The following is a 6,648-nucleotide window of genomic DNA, read 5'->3' as shown; positions in this document are numbered from 1 at the left end:
TTTAAATAGTCTACCTGTAGAGCGATCTTTGATTCCAGTGTCTCGATGGACGTAAAAGTTGACATCAACCCATGTGGTACATTGAGGGAGGACGCTTCCCTGGTCTGAGAGTAGGGCTGTACCTCGATGCCCTCCTTAGGGTCTGATCCATGCTCTATTAGATTGCAGTCTGAATTATTTAAATTGGAGATATTGAAAGCTTTTTTTTTCCAAACAAAGAAATTCCTTTTTGAGGGTCGGTAATTTGCATGTTTCCAGACGTTTCTAGATCAACTCAGCTTAAGAGGACATCTTTTTTACAATTAAAAGTAAAAGTCTTGGCAATTGGTGGGACATTTTTCCTTTAATTTTCTTGTAAATGTTTGATTTCTTATCAAAGTAATAAGCATGTATTTTTTGATGTAATGCAGTTGGAAATTTTCTTGCAGGATAAGGAATTGGTAAACTAATGTAATTTCTTTATTGTTATCAGGAACAGATTGTTTATTAGGGTTCCAGGAATTTAGAATTATGCCTGTTGGTTAGAGACGTTTAACTAATAATATCTTATTAAATAGTTTTCTTTTTCTTTTGAAGTTCAGGTTGCGTTCTATAATGTGGACTTGATACTCATAGAGGTCTATAAAATAATGAGTGGAATGGAATGGGTAGATGTGAATCACTTGTTTACTCTTTCCAAAATTATTAGGACTAGTGGGCACGCAATGAGGCTAATAAGTATTAAATTAAAAACAAATAGGAGAAAATATTTCTTCACTCAATGTGTAATTAAACTCTGTAATTCATTGCCAGAGAATGTGGTAAAAGCATTAGCTTAGCAGTGTTTAAAAAAGGTTTAGATAGCTTCCTAAAGGAAAAGTCCATAGACCATTATTAAATTGACATGGGGAAAATCCACTGCTTATTTCTGGGATAAGCAGCATAAAATGTATTGAACTTTTTTGGGATCTTACCAGGTATTTGTGACCTGGATTGGCCAATGTTGGAAACAGGATGCTGGGCTTGATGGACCTTTGGTCTGTCCTAGTATGGCAATGCTTATGTACTTATACCTAATTTCTGTTTTGTTTTATGTAATATTCTCCTATGGTATATTCTTGTATTCTGTTGTAATACAATGATTTATAATTGAATTTAAAAGAAAGATTTACATTTTTACTTGAAGTTTTTGCTTTTTTAAAAGGCTGTTTATTTGTTTTTGTTGATTTTATTGTTTATGCCCCTATTGTTTTCAGGATTTGTTGGGATACTGAATATACTTGTTGTGCTATACAACCTCTTTCCTTTCTTCATGGATACTGATGTGTCCATGTTTGGTGCTAAGGTGCTGCAGTGACTTGGCATAAGCGGATGTGCCTAAATGTATTTATTTTTGTATTTTTATCAAGTGCTGAAAATACAAAAATACTGCAAGTGATCCCTGAGGTGACCATGCGATTTACAATTTCTATTACAGGTATTTTGCATTGTCCCTAATGAGCTCACTATCTAAATTATAGATTGTACTTGGGAGAATGTAGGGCTAAGTGCTACAGAGAGAATGGAACCTGGTTCCTCAGGATTTCCACCACTGCTGACCATAAGGTCCGCAGCCTGCTGCACTAACCATTAGGCCACTCATCCACTGCATTCTACCATGGACTATGCTGCCTGCAGCTGCTCCAGAACCTTCCCTCTGAACTATTCCAACCCTATGGAAAGTGGAAGTTGCATCAAAAGGGGCAGAACAGGTCAGAGGGAAGGCTCCGGAGCAGAATGCAGGCAGCCAGTGGCATTCCTAGGGGGGGGGGGGGGCGGTGGGTGCGGTCCGCCCCGGGTGCACGCCGCTGGAGGGGGGGTGTCGCGTGCGCCTGTCCTCTGTTGTTCCATGCTTCCGGGGCAGAGAAGAAGCATGGAACAACGGAGGACAGGCGCGCGCGGCACCCCACCAGCGATGTGCACCCGGTGTGGGGGGGTTTCCTTTGCGGGGGTGTCCTTTCGACGGGGGGGGGGGGGGGGTCCGTGCTACATCGGGGGGGGGGGGGTGCTGCACCTGGGGGGCAGGGCGCATCGGCGATCCGCCCCGGGTGCCAGCCCCCCCAGGAATGCCACTGCAGGCAGCGTATGACAATCACTGCCGCTCCCCGATGCTAGCAGCATTCTGAAGGTGGCAGGAGACAAATTGTAAGGTAGATGAAGGATTAGAAGAGAGGGGGAGAAGCTGAATTGTACAGGCAGGTTTGGAGGGAGTGTGTGCAGGAGAGATGCCTCTGGGTGGACTTTAGCGCTTGCTAAAGTCTCCAGTGATCTGTTCCTGGCCAGATCCAAAGGTCTCTATTCTATCCTCATCCTTCTTGATCTATCTGCTGCTTTTGACACTGTTGATCACAGCCTACTCCTTGATACGCTGTCCTCACTTGGATTTCAGGGCTCTGTTCTTTCCTGGTTTTCTTCTTATCTCTCCAAGCGTACCTTTAGTGTATACTCTAGTGGATCCTCCTCTACTTCTATCCCACTGTCAGTTGGTGTACCTCAGGGATCTGTCCTGGGACCTCTTCTTTTCTCCATCTATACTTCTTCCCTTGGTACTCTGATCTCATCCCATGGTTTTCAGTATCATCTTTATGCTGATGACTCTCAGATCTACCTCTTCATACCAGAAATCTCAGCCAAAATCCAGGCCAAAGTATCAGCCTGCCTGTGTGACATTGCTGCCTGGATGTCTCAGAGCCATCTGAAATTAAACATGACCAAGACTGAGCTTCTTATCTTTCCCCATAAACCAACCTCTCCTCCTCCCCCATTCTCTATTTCTGAGGATAACGCTCTCATCCTTCCTGTCTCATCAGCTCGTAACCTTGGGGTCATCTTTGACTCCTCCCTCTCCTTCTCTGCACATATTCAACAGACTGCTGAAACCTGTCGTTTCTTTCTTTATAATATCACCAAAATTCGCCCTTTCCTTTCTGAGCACACTACCAGAAACCTCATCCACACTCTTATCACCTCTTGCTTAGACTATTGCAACTTGCTTCTCACAGGTCTCCCACTTAGCCATCTCTCTCCTCTTCAATCTGTTCAAAATTCTGCTGCACGACTAATATTCCACCAGTGTTGTTATGCTCATATTAGCCCTCTTCTCAAGTCACTTCACTGGCTTCCTATCCGTTTCCGCATACAGTTCAAACTCCTCTTATTGACCTATAAGTGCATTCACTCTGCAGCTCCTCAGTACCTCTCCACTCTCATCTCTCCCTACATTCCTACCCGGGAACTCCGTTCACTGGGTAAATCTCTCTTATCTGCACCCTTCTCCTCCACTGCTAACTCCAGACTCCATTCCTTTTATCTTGCTGCACCACCATATGCCTGGAATAGACTTCCTGAGCCGTTACGTCAAGCTCCATCTCTGGCCGTCTTCAAATCTAAGCTAAAAGCCCACCTTTTTGATGCTGCTTGTAACTCCTAACCCTTATTCACTTGTTCAGAACCCTTATTTTATCATCCTCACTTTAATATTCCCTTATCTCTTGTTTGTCCTGTTTGTCTGGCCTAATTAGATTGTAAGCTCTGTCGAGCAGGGACTGTCTCTTCATGTTCAAGTGTACAGCGCTGCGTACGTCTAGTAGCGCTATAGAAATGATAAGTAGTAGTAGTAGTGGGTGGAGAATAGCAGCAGCCTTCTCCCCCTCCCTAGGAGGGTGGGGCCCTGTAAAGCTGCAATGTCACCTCTGATTAAGGCTGGCCCTGCTTAACATTTACTATTTATTTATTTGTTACATTTGTATCCCACATTTTCCCACCTATTTGCAGGCTCATTGTGGCTTACATAGTACCGTAAAGGCGTTTGCGAACTCTGGTAGAGAACAAATACAAAGTGATGTTGTGGTAGGATAAGGTTCATATGTTACAGGCACATTAGGGAATCGTAGAGTGGAAGAGTTATGTTATGTCCATCACGAGCTTTGGTTTCGTTGTGTTTCAGGGTTCAGGCATTTAGGTTGGGTTGGTAGGCTATGCCTTTTTGAACAGGTTGTTTTTTAGTGATTTTCAGAAGTTTAGGTGGTCGTACATTGTTTTCACGGCTTTTGGTAGTGCGTTCCACAGTTGTGTGCTTATATAGGAAAAGCTGGATGCATAAGTTGATTTGCATTTGAGTTCTTTGCAGCTTGGGTAGTGGAGATTTAGGTATGTTCGTGTTGATCTGGTTGTATTTCTGGTTAGTAAGTCTATGAGGTCTGTCATGTATCCCGGGGCTTCGCCGTAGATAAGTTTATGAACCAGGGTGCAGATTTTGAAAGCAATACGTTCTTTGATTGGGAGCCAGTGCAGTTTTTCTTGGAGGGGTTTAGCGCTTTTGAATCACGTTTTTCCAAATATAAGCCTTGCTGCCGTGTTTTTGTTTTTAGGTGCCCAAATTTACACCAGCCCTAGAGCTTGTGTAACTGTGTGCGCCTACATGTGTTAGAGACATGGCCAACATAGAATATTAGCCAGTATATAGTTCTCAGGTACCTAACTAAATTCAAATAGACAGGTTCTTCAGTAAGAAAATCTCACATACATATTCTTCTAAATGACAACTTTAACTTTCACATTCACTTTTATTAATTTTTTATATAGTGACCTCAGCGGTGCTCATCGCCTCATTGGTTCACTTAATTATATTTGTCCATTTTTTTAATTTAGAAAAAATATTAATTAACTTATCTTTTAGATCTTTTTTCGATCGGACCCAGGGGTTCTACTGTCCAACATACATGTTTCGCTCAGAAGCGAGCTGTCTCAAGGACATTCCTCTATAACAGAAAAAACAACATCAATACATCTACTCTCATCACCCAAGATCCCAGTATTTCCTGGTACTCAAGCAAGGATATACTAAAGATTATATCTCTATCAAAATCTCACCCCAGAGTCTTTTTAGTGCCAGCTCTGCTATGACTCTTCGGGACTAATCCCCCAGCAAAGATGGCAGCGGCATTTCTTATTCTCATTTAAATAATCATCTATATAGTGACGTAATGGTCCTTCCTCCCTTGGCTCCTATTGGGTCAAAGATTAATCATCTCATATCAGCGATGCCCATTCTAGCTCAGCATTCAAGCCGTAAGGGGTTACAGTCTGCAAAGAAGAAATGTACCATTGTTCCCTGAAATTAAGTAGCTTTCCAACTGAACCACCCTCCTTTCTTACTCCTACATATTCAATAATTCTCCATCTAATATCCTCAACGTTGTCTCTGCAGCCAATGTTCCACCAAAGGTGCCTGAGTATTTTGCGTGGTTATTCGAGACTTATGCTCTGAAAGGTGTAACTTAATGGGTCGCACACTCCTCCCAATATATATCAAGTCACAGGGGCAAATTATACCATACTAGCCGTTAAGCCCGTTAAAACGGGCGAGATTTGTGTTTTGCAAAATGTAATAATTCTCACCTCCATCCATCCATGTCCAGCAAACCTCCTCTCTCCCCTGCCCTCTCCTCCCCCGATCCATGTCCAGCAACCCTGCTCTCTCCCCGCCCTCCCCCCCATGTCCAGCAGCCCTCCTGTATCCCCTGGCCCACCCCCCGTCCAGCAACCCTGCTCTCTCCCCTGCCTCCCCCCCATATCCAGCAACCCTCCTCTTTCCCTTGGCCTCCCCCCGTCCACCAACTCTGCTCTCTCCCATGCCCTCCCCCATGTCCAGCAACCCTCCTCTCTCCCCTGCCCTCCCCTCCCCTCCATTGATCCATGTCCAGCAGCCCTGCTCTCTCCCCTGCCCTCCCCCCCATGTTCAGCAGCCCTCCTGTCTCCCCTGGCCTCACCCCATCCACTGATCCTCCTCTCTCCCCTGCCCTCCCCCCATATCCAGCAACCCTCCTCTTTCCCTTGGTGTCCCCCCTACCAACCCTGCTCTCTCCCCTGCCCCCCCATGTCCAGCAACCCTCCTCTCTGCCCTGCTCTCTCCCCATGTTCAGCAACCCTCCTCTCTCCCCCCTGCTCTCCCACCATGTCCAGCTACCCTCCTCGCTGCTGCTCCCTCCCCCTCCATGCCCCCTGAACTGACATGACAGCGCCTCTCACCTCCGTGTGAAAGCGCTGTAGGCAGCAGCAGATCGCTCTGCTGCTGCCTGCAGCGCTTCCACATGGAGGTCAGAGGCGCTGTCATGTCAGTGCAGGGGGCCCGATACGGAGGGGGGCGGGAGCGGCGGTGGCGACGTCGGGGATGGGGGGATGGAGGTTGGTGCGCTGGCAATGTTGCTTCGGCTCCAGCGGCAGCGGCAGCGTCTGTTTCCCTCTCTGTTCCGCCCCCTGATGTCATCACGTCTTGACGCAAGGGCGGGACAGAGAGGGAGGTCTGTATTGCGCATTTGCGGGTGAGTCGGTCACTTGTCATTTATATGCTTGATACTATGTTACTACTATCACAGGTTGTCATATTTCTAATCCTCAAAGTTTGTCCTCTCCCTGGAACTAACCAGACATGTCCTGTGATCACTGATCTACACCATTGACAGTGTCCACATGTCATCTGCTTCCCCTGGTTTTTGTTTTCAGTCACTTGAGAATCAAAAAAGTTTTTGAACCTAAACGTTCTCCCAATGACTTACCCCTCGTATATGATATTAATGGAAACTCAGGAAAACAAGGGTATAGTTGGAGTATATGCCTATATACTGGCTA

Source organism: Microcaecilia unicolor, chromosome 3 (genome assembly GCF_901765095.1).
Source record: "Microcaecilia unicolor chromosome 3, aMicUni1.1, whole genome shotgun sequence".
NCBI classification, from domain to species: Eukaryota; Metazoa; Chordata; class Amphibia; order Gymnophiona; family Siphonopidae; genus Microcaecilia; species Microcaecilia unicolor.
Note: the sequence above shows the minus strand (reverse complement) of the source record.